Genomic DNA, 15,994 nt, shown 5'->3' with positions numbered 1-15,994 from the left:
GTAAGTGCACAGGTTCAAGTTGCCGGGTTTGTGTGCACAAAGGAGGACCAGGCAGTAAGCTCTGTGAAGAGGGCTCTCCTGTGGTTCCCCCTCCCCCCGCAAGCCAAGGTGCTTCAGCCTCCCTTCCTTCACTGGTTATACATTTGTAGGAAACATCTTCAGTCTCGATTTATTTTCAGTCCAACCACAGCCAGGAAACTTGTCTTTATTGCTTTGTGTTTCTCTGGCACTGGGTACATCATTGGGTGTTCAGAGTTTATAGAAAACCCCTTGCCCAGTATGCTTAACAATTGCTTAATAATTTTATAACCCTTCCTTTACTGACAACCCTCTCCCAATGGATGTTCTGGATAGATTTTCGGTGAACTGGCTAGAAACCAAGGGCATCTGGGAAAACAGAACTTCAATGGAGAAAAGCCTTCTATCAGCTAGACCTGTAGGCAAATCTGTAAGGCCGTTTCTTTAGTTAATGACTGTTTTGGGAGAACTCAGATCGCTGTGGATAGTGTGTCTCCCCTAAGCTGGTGGTCCTGGGTGCTCTAAGAAAGCAACCTGAGTAAGCCATGTGGAACAGGCTACGTAAGCACCATTGCTCATGGGCTCTGCTTCCATTCCTGCTTCTAGGTTCCTGCCCAGAGTTCCTGCATTGGCTTCTCTCACTGACGAACACGCCATAAGGTGAAATCAACTCTTTCCTCCCCAAGTTGCTTTTGGTCAATGTCTTTATCACAGCAACAGAAAGCAAATAAATACATCTGGCTTTGGATTTTATTAGCTTATTTTATTAGTTAACCCTGTTCTTTGGGGGCGGGGTATTTGGGTTTTTTTTGCTTTTTGGTTTTGTTTTTGTTTGTTCCTAAGTATTTAGAACAGTAACTTTTGACTGGGTGGTATCTATTTCTGGTAGCTAGTAATTATTTAAGCACTGGCTTTCATAGAGGTAAAATGGAAGAGGGAAGAACTTCAATATGACTTTTTATAAAAACCTGAGGTGTCAAATGGCTACAGGAATTATGAACCAAAGCCAGTTCCACCAGTTTAGCCTTTGTGGTAATTTTCCTAAAAGGGATAATTCCCTGTGTGAATTTTAAGGAACTCAGAACCACAGATTCAGTAAAAGTTCATCGGCGGTAGGTAGAGTTCCTACCAAGTGCTTGGTCAGAATGCAGGCAGGCCAAGCAGAGCGAAGACTGGCCTCATTGTCCAATCACAGGCAGATGACCACTGACTCATTCCTCTTCTTCAGCCCGAGAGGAGTATGTGATGAGCATCAACGTTGGGAGACCTTGTGAGATGGCAGCAGTCGTGCATGTTGTTGTTTTGAAACCAAGCACAGGACACTGGGTTCTTTACGCGCATGGGCCTTTGGGAAGAACTTCCACATCCAGTGTGACTACCCCAAGCACACAGCCCTTAATCATTTGAACACAGAGACCCTGTAGTCACCTGCATTTCCCTCTGGTGGGCACTGAGTCTCTCTATTAACCTGCCAGCATCTAAATTGGCTCTTCAGTTGAAGCCTAAATGACTGCTTATCCTAGAAGCTCTTCATGTTCCAAAATTAGCCCACAGTTGAAGAGCGGGTCATGTTGCTTCCTGTCTTGGGTGATAGCAACTTTCTCTGCCACTGGAAGCACATCTCTTAACCTTTCCTGACTTCCCCATCTGTGATTTGCAGTTAATTATTCCGAACATTAAGGGGCTATGGAGAGGATTAATTTGTTAATGTTTGTAAAGTACTTTAGATATGTAAAGTGCTAAGTATTTCTAAATTCCACACAAATAAATTGCAATTTGGGATCTAAGGGGAATAAATAGTTGCATTTATTTAACCAATCTACAAAAAAATGTAGTTCTATCCATCCAACATCTGTATGGAGGTGATTATTACATATAATACGGAACATGTAGATCAAATGAATTTTTCTAGTCAAGTTAACAAAAATTTGAAAACAATGAGTGTCCTTAGTAGCATGCATCAGAGTATGCATCAGAGGAAAAGTGTCTCCCAGTTTCAAATATTGTAGGGGATTCCCTCCTGCAGCTGTCTGCAGAAAACCTGTCAGAGATGGTGAAAGGAGAGGTCTAGTTAGATAATCAATGTTTTTAAAAAGGAAGAAGAATTTCCTGATAGTATTGTTATGATACTCTACAACACTTTGGATAAAGAGGTTTAAGTGTCCCCTGTAGTTATTTATGGCCAATACACACTCACCCCCAAGCCCCTTTTAGGCACAGTGATAGAAGATGGAACTGAGTGGACTCTCTGGCAAATGGAAACTCAAATCTTAATTTTTGATACTTCTGACATCACTGTGCTTAGGTTGATGTGCTGATAAAAGCATTTGTATCATGCCTGGAGGGCCATGGGCTTCTAGCTGTGGATGTGCATATCTTTTGGGCAGATAGAAGCATTTTACACTTTGACAGAGGGTTAGACAAGTCTTCAAGTGATGATACAACCTAAGTCACTTCTGGTCTATAAAGGGCTGGCATTTCTTAAACAAACCCTGACACACAAAGGCAGGGGCTTCCACTGGGACTCTGGTGGCACGCTCTCTGATTGAGGGTGCTGCCACAAACCACTTTGAGAAGTTACAGCCTTGGGTGACAACGATTATGGTTTATATTCCTGGGGCTATGTTTCCTAGAGCTCTCTCTTTGGGGGACTCAAAAGCATTTCTGATGAAATCAGAGCCTCTGCATCCTCCACTGGAAATTAGGAAGTTGCAGCCAGGGAGCCTGGCATGGGTCAGTTTCATGTCTTTGACCGTCTTGTTATGCTCTGCCTCCCTTTCAAATGGGGAGAGTCAGAATCAATATGGAACACCCTTCTTATAAGGCAGAATTAGCCCCACGCAAACATCTAGTATCAGAATTGTTAAGTTTGAAATGATTAACGCTTTGTCCGGGATTATTTAGTGCTTTATGCTCCCCCACTTCCCTCGTTGGCCTTAGATCCCAAACCATGACCAAGGATTCAGCAATGAACAGAGAGGAGAAACAGGTCCTGGCTCACTCCTCACTAATTTGCTGTGAGAGTCTTACCCAAGCGACGAGATCTGAATTTTATTTTCTGTGGAATTGGGTTAGAATGGCCAACCTACAAAGTTTTCATAATGAGAGAGAGAGAGAGAGAGAGAGAGAGAGAGAGAGAGAGAGAGAGAGAGACTTTATCATAAAACATTGTTCAAATCTGATAGGGTGACTGTTAACCCTTCCTGGGTAGTATTTCTAGCTCCTGGGGAAACTCACTTTTTCACAGAGAACAAGAGATGTTGTAGCCCTAGGATACATACCTCCCAGTAGATAGTGAACCCTGTGTGTTATTTCAGTTTAAGAAAGGAAGCTCTTCTCAAGGAAACATTCTCATTGCTTAAACTGTGTTCTCTTCCCCCTTCTGCTGCTACCAGTAACATTCCAGCTGATGGGAAGTGAGGGGAGCCAGGGTTTCCACCCAGTGCCCTCAGGCAATATCATCCATCTCTTGGGATACATTGTATGCCCTATTTGGGGCTCTTCATATCCGCCCACCCCTATGAATAATTGGAAGGACATGGAAGTGGCTATGGTAGAGAACAAGAATAACAAAACCTCTTCCCTTAGAAGGTGACTTTCAGGGCAGGCAAGATTTAATTTATTTCTTTGTGGCAACCATCAGGGACAGATATCTTTCACAGAGTTGGTTGGGGACATTTCTTGCATGCTGGCAGGACTTGGATACATGCTGCTCTTTTTCAACTCCAGGAAAGGGAACCATTGCCCCATGGGGAGTACTCCATCGATGTGTACAACCTGTACAGGAGGATATGATGTAGCCAAATTGGTGTAGGGGAAGTTTTACTGACAGCAAAGGAGGGAGCTGCAAAGAGAAAATTGACGGATGCTCATCAATGCATTTGCTCATTATGTACCCAGGCCCTAAGCCTGCCTTACTTCATCCTTATACTATAATTTTCCAGATCAAGATGAGCATGAAGCACAGTCTCTCTCCTCCTTTACAATTTGCAGTTTTGGGTTATGCTCAGATGGAGAGAACTGTAAGTACGCAGGCATTAATAAGCCTATGCATTTAAATAACCTTTATCTTCCAAGGAGCCCAGCACTTTATAAATGATGGGACATTGCCTCTCTCTCTCTCTCTCTCTCTCTCTCTCTCTCTCTCTCTCTCTCCTGACTTCAACCTTTGGGATTCTTCACATTCTTACAAAACTTTCAACTACACGCTTATCCTTCCCAAGCTCCCTATACCACAGGAGCCCCACACGAGGAGCCCCAGAGCAATGAGATCCGTAAGTTATAACAACAAATTGGTGAAACAGCAGAAAAGAGTCAGACATCTAGAGCAGAGGTCTCAATTCTCCACTTTCTCATGTGCTGCAGTGTCTTAGCCCTGTCGCTCACTCTGGGAAACTCCAATTGAGATAAAAATATTTAACCTGTAGAGCCGTGATGAGAGTTTCAAAGAGATGCCTATTTTATGATAAAGCATTAAACAGATAGACAAGGATCTTATAAACATTTCTCGGAAGGCACCGTGTCCCCTAGGAACAGTTTACTTTTTATATTAATATGCCAGAGGGAAACTAAGGCACAGATGGAAAATGTATTTTTTTTCCTAGTACAATATATAAACTAACAACTATGGCAACTACCCGTGCAGTCAGTCTCTCCTGTGAGTTTACGCCTGGCTCATTGAGATGCTGGTAGAATAGCTAATGAGCTCTCCGCTCAGTATCTTGGCTGCACTTTCCCTGTGGATCTACCCCTCCTCCTGGGCTTTGCCTGTGAAATCTATCCTGCCTTCCAGTCTTTGGTACAGATACATGTGCCTGTGTTCTGTGACCCACCGCACCCCCACCCTCACCCCTACCCCCAGTCTTCCTCCCAGTCATTTTCTCTTTGCTACTCAGGCCACTGACATCACCACGAAATTTTCCTGATTCCCTAATAAATGCAGAACTTTGAACTGGGGCCCCACCTCTGTCTCCTTCTTTAACCCCAAATCACCCTCTGCATCCTTCCCAGGGCAAACTAATCATGCCGCTTCCCAATATAGAACAAGTGTATGAAACTACACAGCCTGTGGCATAATCACAAGCCTTTTGTTGAGTGTCTGTGGGTGAGGAGACACTGAGCGTGTGAATGTGAATCTGTGGTAGACACCCTTGTGCCTCCGTGCACAGTTGTGTGAGTATGTGGGCGTGTTCATGTGAAGGCTGAAGTTGACATCAGGTGTCTTTCTAAATTGTTTCTCTACTAATGTTTATTGGAGCAGGGTCTCATACTGAGCCCAGGGACCTCCAATTTCTGCTAGAATAGATAGCCAGCTTACCCCAGGGACTCCTTGTCTCTTCCTCTGCTGGGATTACAGGATGGCCACCATGCCTGCTCAGCTTTGATGTGGGCCCTGGGGATCTGACCTCTGGAATTCATTTCACCCACCAAGCCATCTATTCCAACAGTAAGGATTTTAATCAGGAGATAGGGGGCTCTATTTCATCTGGCCTACCAAACAGCAGCTTATCACCAGTTCTGCCTCTCAGTGCAACTTTGAGAAGTACCATGGGAATTTTTTGGAAAGCCCCCTGCAACTTCTCATATCCTTGCCATCGACATCCTGTCTCTTTTGCATAGAACCCCTTCCCTATGTTTCTCTACCTGGCAAGCTCCTAGTTATCCTGTAATGTCAGGCATGCCTTCACAAGACACAGCCAACAGATTACCTCATGTCATCGTGATTAATGATGGGCCTCTCCAGTATACTGGCTGCCAAGGCAGCTTCTGGCACTTGGCGCTTCACACGGCGACGCTAACTTTGCCTGATACATCTTTCTTAGAAGATCCCAGTGATCGGATTGAAGAAGTTCCGATGATAATGTACATGTACGAGCAAGGTGCTACAAGCTGAATTCATTCGGTATTTGTGTTACAGCAAATTCATAGTCATTCAAGCTCTGTCAAGGGTTTACTGTGGTGAAGATACTGTAGTCGATCCTAGGTAATTCGAGGGCGTGAGACTTCTCAGTAGAGCTATCAGGGAAAGAGACTGTTGCAGGTGTCAAGTTCTGGATTTGATGTCCTAGATATTCTCCATATACACACCTAAATGAGGACACCAGCTTGTTAGGCATTCACCAGTACGAGAGCCAACAAATGCAGCCATGGAGGAGTCTGAGCAGCAGGGGGCAGTGCAGCAAAGCAGAGACCTAAATCAGGAGCTCTCTTGAATTAATATCGGTCAAACTAAACCTTCCCGAGTTATTTGTGAAAATTTACATCCTTGCCTTTGGGGACCAAACTAGATCTATTCATCCTCCTTTTGTGGCTTTGTAAACAGTGTGCCTCCTGTGACCTGCTACCCTCTCCCTGATACCTCTTTCTCTGCCAAGCGAGGCCCTGAGAGCATTGCACAACCGCTCATATGACTTTCTGGGTTGAAAATGTCTCCAGCTGAGTGCAAAATCATCTGAAAAGCAAATCAGACAGAGGAACATTTTCTCTCTCTCTCTCTCTCTCTCTCTCTCTCTCCCTCTCTCTCTCCCTCCCTCCCTCCCTCCCTCCCTCCCTCCCTCCCTCCCTCCCTCCTTCCCTCCCTTCCTTCTTCTCACTTACTTGAGACTCTGCTTGTATGGGGATCAGAGCACCATGTGGGAGTGGCAATAGCATAAAGTCACTGAGTCCTTGGCTTAGCTTTTCTTGGGTTTCTCTCTGGCCTGCATCTCTGTTTTGTTTGGACATGGGGCAGGGAGTAAGGGAAACCACAGAATAGTGTGTGTCGTCAGGATTTTGACACACAGCACTGCACATAGCTATCAAGCATGCTTTGGACACCAGAGTCCATCAAGAGTTAGCTATTACAGTGCAGTGGCCATTGAAGAAAGTAGAAAGGGCAACACAACTGTGCTTCCTGATGAATTTGCTCTGAATAGCCCAGCATCAAGAGTCTTGAAATAGTCAAAATGGCCTGGGCTCAAGGACTGCTCAGACTTAGCTCTGTTCATAACTCAGGAGCTACCTACCTAAGAATGAAGCCTTAGGCAAACTAGATTGTTTCAGCCCAGGTTGCTAGGAGATAGTAAGAGGTTGATGCCCACCTCCTTCACCAGGGTGGCTGTGAGGACGATGGAAGTTGTTCTGTGCCTGTCAAAGAGTGAGCATCTGAAAGGGCAAGACTGAGTAATTGTGTTCACGTCTAGCATTTGTAGAATTCACAGTGATAGAAATTATTTATTCTCTGTGCACTAATTTGAGTATTTGAGACCTTAGACTGGCATCTTTAATGTTTCCTCCCTCTCCATCTAGACCCCTATATTGATACTGTGGCACTTAGGGTCATGAGACTTCTCAGCAGCTCCATGGTGCCGAGGGTGAATTTTCAGTGTCTTCATAGCTCTGATGGTTAGAGGATTTCTGGTAGAGTCGTGTTCCCATTCATGTCTGGTGAAGAAATGCAGGTGAAATGGCCAACCAGCAACCACAGAGCCCTTACTCTTAAGAGCTCTGAGCTCTTAAGCTCAGTGAGTCCAGGTAGTAAAGCAGTGAACACTAGTCCCCATGCAACAGAAGGAAAGCAATAGTCGCCAATGTGTTTCCATTTTACCACCAAAGTGTCTTCTAAAAAGTCAGCCTTGGCGTTGCTTCTTGGTTTTGCTTCTCTGAGATATAGTCTCATGCAGTAGCCAGGTGGCCCTCCCCCCGCAGCCTCCAGAGCACTGGGATATAGACGCATAGGCATGCACCACCGCTCCTAGCCTTTCATTCATTTCAGGACATCTTTCACTTTCTTTTGTGACTCTAGGTATTTCCAGCTGTGTTCCATTCCATAGCAGGTTCACTCAAGCTGGACAATGCATGATCTGTACCTCAGTTGTCCTCAGTGTCCAGGCAGGGTCACTTAAGGCACAGTGTTAAGTCATATGCTTATTGCCATGTGCTCGTGCATTTTTACTGTCAGGAAAAATACAACTGAGATCACAAGCTCATCCCCTATCATGCCTGCCCAGCATGCCTCTGTTGCCATACACTGTTTTCCTTAATCTTGTCCTCTCTCTACCTCATGTCTCCACCAAGCCACTTGCTTGAACCGGAGACCAGGAGCCTCCTGCCAGCCACTACTGACACTATACTCCTGCTGTTGAAGGGAGGTCACCTTACTTTATCTTGATGCTACCTCCACATTTAATCTTGAGTTTCTGTTTTCCCTACTGTGAATCCAGGAAAGCCTGTGCTTTTCAGTGGCAGCAGTGGCCTCTAGTTAACACCTTCTCCTCATCACTGGAACCCAGGGGAGAAGCTGAGTGTTTGTCTGCCGTTGGGTCAACACCCTTTGCCCATCGGTGAGTGCCAGGCTACTGGAGCTGACCCTGAATGTTTCTGAAAGATGCAGAGCTTGATGTGCGAATTTAACTACAAGGCCCTGCAGCCCATCCCAAGAGGCCAGCATTTATTTCTCTTCCTTCTGGAGTCCCATCTGTCTGGACCACTTCCCAACTCACCACACCATCTCAGTTTCCATATCTTCCAATCACCCTTAAAGGCTGTGTTTTAAATGGTCTTTCAGAGAGCATATCTCTTGGTCTGTCTTATTCAAGTATTACCTATTTTCTTAGTGTGATTTATGTGTGGCCATGATAATGACTAAAATTTAAAAACTGACCACAAGCAAGTGATGGCAAGGGTCTCCTAGAATGCTCAAACTGGCATCAGAAATGTTAAACACTAGAGGCATTTTAAAGATCATGTGTTATTTTCTTCATAAAGTTCCTTGATAATTCATCACATTTATCTAAGACAGACAAAAATCATATGTCTACAAAAACACTTTCACACAAGTGTTGACAGCATCTTTATTTGTGTCGTCCAAATTTGGAAACAATCGATTACCACTGAGATATAAGTGGGTGGACAGATTGTGGTAAATGTAAATGACAGAACACAATCAAGTAATTAAAAGGGAGAAAGTACCGACACACACAACAGCAGGGATGGGTCTCAAATCCTCTTGTGTATGAGACCTTGAACACAGAGAAGGTTACAAACTCCAACGATTTTGCAATTTACATGAAAGCCTAGGAAAGACCAAACAGATTTGTAGGGACAGGAAACAGAAAGTGGTTGAGGTTGGCTATGGGGTTCCTTAGCAAAGGCAGCAAATTAACTCTTGGTGGCAGCAATAAGAAAGTTCTCTCTCCCGACTGGGTTGGTGCCCATATAGATGCACACACTCCTGAAATCCCCTCAAGCCATACTGCCAAAATTTTACGTTAACTGTTCATAAATTTATCTTGATGAAATTGGCTAAAAATGATTCAAGAGTATATGACAGGATGGTTTAACTTTAGGTTGGTGCAAAGATCTCAAATTTCACTCTTGGCCTAGGAGAAGATCCAGCTGCCCTCAGGTTGAGACTGACAATGACACTAAAAACAGAGCATTTCTTCTGATGGCATTTGCAGCTTCTCCCAGCCAAGTAAAGCCGGGGACAAAGATGGGCGACCCTGAGGGTTGCCAGCAAAAGAGAATACTGCTATATGACCAACTAAGTTGCAATTTCTGGTAAGTAGCAAGTTATGTGAGCATAAGTAGGCCCCATGCAATACCTGAGTTACTGTTATATTAAAACATTCAGGAACCTAAATTTTGGGCTTCAGTGGGCCTCCTGTGTTTTGATTTGCCAAGGCTGGTAACTTTTCTAGCATGCCTTCTTCTCTCCACAGTGTTTGAACTCTCATGTGGAAAGACACTTTGAACATGGTTCTCATGTATCATGCCAGTCACTCAGAGCAAGATTCCAGAGGGCAAACAACATAAGATCTTTAGCATCTCTTCAGAGTAAGGATTCCTGTCTGAGTTCAGGATTCGTGTGAGGGGATATAGGTTTGGCTACAGAACTTTCTTTGAGACATTTTCTTCTTACTATCAGCAGAGTCAGTTTCTCTTTTCCAAAGAAACAGTAAGACATAGTAACACTGGTAGTGGACAGGAAATAAGAGCAACAGGTTGTCAGTACTAGATCTCAGCCTAATGGGAGTCAGGGCTAGAGTTTTAGTTGTTACTGTTAATATCCATGTTCTTGCTGGCATGTGGAAAAGACACATGCTGTGATGGTGGTAAGACTGAAATGTCACTATCATGTCATGGTCACAGTCGGCTCATGCTTCCTTTGAGTGTGTTTGTTGGGAGGTATATATGTGGTATGTGCGTGTGTCACATATATGCAGTCATGCCTGACTTTATACATGTGTGTTAAAAAATGGAATTTGGGTTATTGTGATTGTAAGGCAAGTACTCTCCTGCCCTGAGCCATGCCTAGGCCTTGCTTGTGCTTTGTTGACAAAGGCATTCCAAGTGTAATGAGCGAGGAATAGGAACGGGTCTGGATAGAAGCTAGGGGTCTTTATTTATTATGGAGTTACTACACACTGAGATTACTTGATCTCAGGAAGAAGGGGAAAGACTGGGTATTCAGGAAGTACATTTACAGTTACTTCCTGCCCCCGAGCACAACACAGAAACACAGAAGCACTGTGTGAACGTCGTGGTCCGCGACCTCCTGGACATTATAAAGAAATGCTTCTTTGCTCGCTGTGGGAGGTCACTGACGCAAAAGAGGCTGAATTTTTAAAAGGTGACAACAATTTTATTATCCGTCAAACTCTGACCACGGATACAGCTGAGAGTCAGCAGAGAGTAAATACCAGCGTATCCCTGAGTGGCAGGTGCCTTCCGAGGGAGCAGGCTGTCGTCTTTGAGCAAGTTACTCCTGGTTCAATACTTTTCCACCACATCATTTTTTTTTCTTTCAATAGTTGAAGTGGATTCTCTAGAAATTGCTACATAGCCCTTATATTTGTAATTCTTCCTGGAAGTCCCAACAAGGTGGTTCTAGCTTCTGCCAGGAGGCCTGGCCTGTGGTACTGAATACATTGTTTCTTTCTTGCCACAACCCTCCCTGGTCTCTGTCAACCATCTTGCCATTTGGCTAACACCTTTGTGAAAAGATCCCAGGGTTAAATTAATGCATGGGAGACTGGTTTTGTGATCTCTGTCAACCATACCCCATCCCCCCTACCCCAGTGGTGTGTCTGGGAGTCTTCTCTTCCTCGGGGATTTTTGCCTATCACACCTTATCTAAACAGAATGGATTTATTAATTCTGACCTATGAAAGGACAATGTCAGGGCAAATCCGAGTGGAGAAGATGCTTGCCTCTTACTGTTCTGGAGTCCATTTTTAGGGCTGTATGAGATCTGTGTTCGGGGCCAGCTGGTGAGAACAGAATCAGAAGGTATCTGGCTCAACTTGGCAGGGGTGGGGTGGGGGAATAGAAGCGCTTTGTTGAGACAACATGGAGTTAGATCCCTGGGTGACTGTCAAAGTGTGAAACTGTGCTTCATTCCCCACCCCCACCCCAATTGGCTTTGTTTCAACACGGTCTTGTCTCCAAGGCCTTTAAACTACATCAAATTATGGATGAGTGCCGTCAAACGATGGTGCCAAAGAACCTAAGCAGGGGGTAGACGAGGGTTAGAAATCCTATCTAGAGATAGAAATTGGGCGAAGGACTTAAAGTTTAGTTACTACTTTACTAGCTTCACATTTTGAACAGATCTTCATTGAAAAAAAATCCATCTTGTTAAAGGAGCCACACTTCAAAGAAACCCCAGATGGTCACTGGGCCCTGTAGCATCCCAGTGAGATCAAGTAGTCTTACTCAAGCAATATAAAGGGAAGTCTGAGATTTTTTTAAGTCCAGTGTAGGCTACTAAATTCTCCTCCGCATTGTCCTAATTGGTTGTTGACACTACCCTTCATTTAAATCTATGGCTGCAAATGTTACTATTCGTTTTCTGCTTTGATTCTTTAACCCAACTTCTGTCTTCTCTTCCCACGAATCATTACTAACTCTAATCATGTTTGTGATCCTGTAGAGGAGGCATACGTTATCTGGAAACATTTGTGGGAAACTAAATGTTATTTACATCTGAAAAATAAATTAGACCATGCTTCAGACCCACTTCCAAATGCTGTCTCTGAAGTAATGTATCCCCACACAACAAAAAAGAGGTGGGCTGAGAAGGAAGGCCAAGGAGCCGAGAGAGAAAGAGGTCTCGAGGGAAAAACCCTGTTCTTGAGTAAAAAGTTTTTATGTCTTGGCCTACCAGTGTGGTGCACACAGTTTTCAAGCTCATGCTTGCTTAATGTGCCTGCAAGTCTAAGGGAGTGGACGCAGGGACCCTTGGAAGATGAGTACATGGGCCCTTTCATTGGAAGAATGGTCCAGTCTACTCTCTGCAGCCATTTCATGTTAGGGTGTTTGTTCTAAGACAATCAAAAGAGAAGAACAGGCATTTGCCCTTACTGTTATTGTTTGGAGTGAAGCCGTCGAAAGCCCTCACATCTTACGATTCACTTAAAACCTGGTAGCCATAACGGGAAGACTCCCAGTTGTGTGGTCTAGGGATCTGGGAAAGACTGTGGGGCTCACAGGCATACTGTACTCTATAATCCCTGAATACTATTCTTTGTCACATTTATGAGTGAGTCCTCTAAAAATTCTTGAGGCTTTCTAGGGAATGAGAAAATAATTCCATCTTCATGCTCCCAAGCAAAATATTCTTAGGGCTGCAAAAGCAATCCTCTAGAGGCTGAGATTGCCCAGCCTCTCAAAACCTGAGCACGAACAGGAGACAATATGCAATTTACACACCTTTGCAGATCTTATTCAAACATGTTTTGGGGCAGAGACCTTTGCGTGGCTTGCCTCCTTCTCTTTTATCTCTCCCTTTTCTTAGCTCTTCTGCCCTTCCCCTTTATTTCTGGCTCATTGTTTTGCTTTGCTTTGCCTTTGGAAAACACACACTTATGATTGCAACAATTCTATTTTTCTATAGTAACACATTTACAAACACACATAACAAATTTGTAAGTGGTTACAAGAAGGGCTCTTCTCTCCTTAGGAGGCCAATTGCCTGAGAGCTTTGGAAACCTTTCTTTTGATAGCAGGCCTTGGCCTGGTAGGGCTCCTTTTTACAGCTGTTGCCAAACTTTGTGGGAGAGATTGTGCCTCATCCAGGCCAATAATTTCCTTTCCTGAAAACTAATAAGATAAGAAGCAAAATTCTACTGAAACCTTGGTCCCAAATGGATTTCTCCCTGCAGGAAGGGATCCAACTTCACCTTCTATTTTATTGCATTTAAAGGTATTCTTCATAAGAGTGAGCATGAGATGTGAGGGTGTTAATGAAAAAACTAAATAACTCTCCGAACATGAACCCATCATCTGAAAAGTAGAAGCTAATTTTGAATTATTAAAGGAGGCTGGATCACAACTCACTACTGAGAAATGGAGGGAGGGAAAATGGTGTTTGGGAAGTCCAATTATTTCTGAACCAGAGACAGTCTTATTAAGTTGGGCAGAAAATTAATTAGGCTAATTAGAAAACCTCATTGGAATTCAGCAAGGAGTTATGAGAGGCAACATGACAACAGTGGATGTACCGGGAGAAGGAGAAGGTTCTGGAAAGAGTAGAATGAGGGGTTTATGGGAAGAAATTGGGGGGGGGGGGTTGTATTCATGGGCATGAGGTTGATCACTGGGTCACGTAAGAACGAAGTCACTGTATTTTTATAGGCTTTCTGCTCCTAGTAGTAGGTCTTCAATAAGTATTAAAAATGATGTCTAGTATACGTTAAAAGGAAGAAAAGGGAAAGGAGAAAAAAAATCTTAAGATTTATTCTAAGGCTTCAGTGGGATTTCGTATTTATTTTGGTATTTCCGATATGCTGGTTCATCAGCATGGCGCATTGTTAAAAAGTGCTGGGTGGGTGGTTTTTCATCTACACGGATTTATAGAGTCCTTAAAACATCTGCTCCGTTCTGATTCTCCGCTCAGTACAAAGACATTATTCAGGGAAGTGGTTTCCACGCACTGGCGTTGGCATCCCGGCAGCTAGAGATAGCTAGGCAGTGGTGTGTGCGCCTGGGGAGGACCAGGGGATTCCATCTCTGAGAATACACTGGCAGATATCTAGTCCTGTGACACAAGGCTTTGGAGGCTGTCCAGCGAGGACCCTGGATAGGGGTCACAGAGCACTAAGAAGCTGAGGAAGCCTGCTTGGAGGGAAATCAGAGCACAGAAGGAGCACTCTGCCGTGCAGGTGACCACGCATCTCCTAAGTTCTCAGCACAGTGATTTCCTTCCTCCAAATGTCTCCAAATGTCACAGAGGAGACCCCTACCTCCTGATAATTTTCAATTGTAAAAAAAAAATTAGGTAAAAATGCAGCATGAAAGGAATTTCAAAAGAGATTTTTCTGCATGTAGTGGAGCAAGGTGCAAACTCCCGATCAAAAACAACAAAAGAAAACAAAGCAAAACAACAACAACAACAGGAACCCGAGAGAGACCTCTAGAAAAAGACAGGGAAAAGAAGTTGGGGGACAGACAGTGTGTCTAGTGTGCTTCGGGTTTTCCCACACCCCCATTGGCCCCTTTTTACATAGCACCCCAATGCAGGATGCACCATGTTCACCCTTTAGGCCCAGTAGCTGGAATTGAAGTGAAGACACACAAAACTCACACCTGATAAAAAAAGGAAGCTTGAGTTCCAGCCAAGGCGTTACGACCAATTGTTTATATTCCCTCAAAGTCTTATGGTGTAACTCTAATCTCTAATGTGATGCACTTTGGAAATGGAGTGCTATGGGGAGTAATGACAGCTAAGCATAATAGTGAGATTTCATGATGCGGTGAGTTGGTGCTCTTTGTTTCTCCCTTTAAATGGCTATTCTCTTGCTTCTGTGTTCTGAACATTGGGCCTCTAGGCATGAACCACCATGTCCTATTTGGGGATTAAAACCCAGGGGCAGGCCAGGAACACTCTCCAACCATGTAGGGACCCTGGCTGTTGAGTTTCAACCTCTCTCACAGTAAGAAATGTATTAGGCATTTTATTTTATGGAAAAAAAAACTATTTCTTATTTAGTGCTTACTGAATGCTGTATTTTGGGGTAGGGCATTAAAAAGTTATTCTCAAAAAAAAAGGGGGGGGGGCTGGCGAGATGGCTCAGTGGGTAAGAGCACCCGACTGCTCTTCCGAAGGTCCGGAGTTCAAATCCCAGCAACCACATGGTGGCTCACAACCATCCCTAAGGAGATCTGACTCCCTCTTCTGGAGTGTCTGAAGACAGCTACAGTGTACTTACATATAAATAAATAAATCTTTAAAAAAAAAAAAAAGAATAGATATCGTATCTTTTGTTTCTGTAAAGTTACCCATTCTCATTAAAACTTTGAGCTGAAAAAAAAAGAAAGAAATGTATTTCTGTTTTTTTTTGTTTTTTTTTTTTTGTTTTTTTTTAACAAAGCTGCGGAGCCTATAGTAAGATGATAAAAAAGGCCTGAGCTATTGTATCAGGTTTGTTTGTTTTGGGATCCCCAGGGCGTTCACAGTACCACAGTACCACAGCACCCTGGAGCCTGTCAGATGGAGCCAAGGATCCTAGCATTCTTTAACTAGATTCCCAGAAAGTTGGAAACACAACTCCAGCAAGGCCCTTAGAAAGTTCCTGCATATCCCAGGAACATACTGATTCCCCAACTTTCCCAAAGAGAAGGACCCTCCTTTCTCCTTCCTTTTGGGAAGGGTGCAAAAGACTTGTTCATGGGACCTACTTAAAAGTGAGCTTCTGGGGAATGGGCACAAAAGGATGCTGAGAGATCTAAATTCTAAGTGTCCTTCATCACAGTGTTGGTGTAGGACACAGGCAGATGGCAGCACAGTCTCCCCATGAGCCAGGGGCATGTCAGAGCTACATGTTGGAGAACTGCAGCCTGAGCTTATGGCCATGACACTGGGCAGTCTGCTCTGCCTCCCTCAGGCACAGCAGGTGCAATGGCCTCCTGGCCCTTCCTTGGTGTGGGTCTCTTATGAGGCCATACTTTTCCAATCGTTAGGTTTGCCTGTCAAGCTGAGCCAAACAACGAGACA

General features: G+C 44.1%; 1 protein-coding gene and 1 long non-coding RNA gene across 5 annotated transcripts in view; both read left to right on the top strand.

The window, feature by feature from the left end:
• Positions 1-1,805, top strand: part of Gm15521 — a 42,171-nt gene extending 40,366 nt beyond the window's left edge. Inside the window, exon 2 of the long non-coding RNA XR_870602.3 lies at positions 625-1,805. This is a non-coding gene — a long non-coding RNA (predicted gene 15521). The remainder of the gene's footprint in view (positions 1-624) is intronic.
• The window catches only part of Ntm (neurotrimin), a 968,521-nt gene that overhangs the window by 370,938 nt on the left and 581,589 nt on the right, over positions 1-15,994 (top strand). The window lies entirely within an intron of this gene.

This window comes from Mus musculus, chromosome 9 (assembly GCF_000001635.26).
Source record: "Mus musculus strain C57BL/6J chromosome 9, GRCm38.p6 C57BL/6J".
NCBI classification, from domain to species: Eukaryota; Metazoa; Chordata; class Mammalia; order Rodentia; family Muridae; genus Mus; species Mus musculus.
This window is presented reverse-complemented; position numbering and strand designations above follow the sequence as displayed.